Source organism: Penaeus monodon, chromosome 24, assembly GCF_015228065.2.
Source record: "Penaeus monodon isolate SGIC_2016 chromosome 24, NSTDA_Pmon_1, whole genome shotgun sequence".
Classification (NCBI taxonomy): Eukaryota; Metazoa; Arthropoda; class Malacostraca; order Decapoda; family Penaeidae; genus Penaeus; species Penaeus monodon.
The window spans coordinates 39,351,707-39,352,043 of record NC_051409.1 but is presented as its reverse complement, the minus strand read 5'-3'; the positions used below and the strand labels follow the sequence as shown (position 1 = coordinate 39,352,043).

The 337-nt window shown below is 41.5% G+C and overlaps 1 protein-coding gene across 1 annotated transcript in view; it reads left to right on the top strand.

The window, feature by feature from the left end:
• Positions 1–337, top strand: part of LOC119588967 (leucine-rich repeat extensin-like protein 5) — a 45,250-nt gene that overhangs the window by 30,248 nt on the left and 14,665 nt on the right. The window lies entirely within an intron of this gene.

The following is a 337-nucleotide window of genomic DNA, read 5'->3' as shown; positions in this document are numbered from 1 at the left end:
TAACACAAGCGATACGCATAAAGTTGCAAAATTTTCAGTTCATTAAACTATCAATTTTCTGCTTCATTTCCTTGTTTGCTTGTTTTTCCTTTATCGAAATTTCTGCTTTCCCTCCCTCTCCCCCCACGCGGTTAAGCACGCCAGCAAATGAGGAACAGTAGCACCTAAAAACTTCTTTATACGTCATAAACTCGTCTACTTATCTGCTTTTAACGAGAGCACGAGAGGCGCCCCGTTTCACGCAAGACCCGAAGGCGAGCGGAGCCACGAAGTCAAATCGAAGTATTTCTCCACCTTTTTCCTATAAACAAAACACACTTATGAAAGAAAGAAAGAA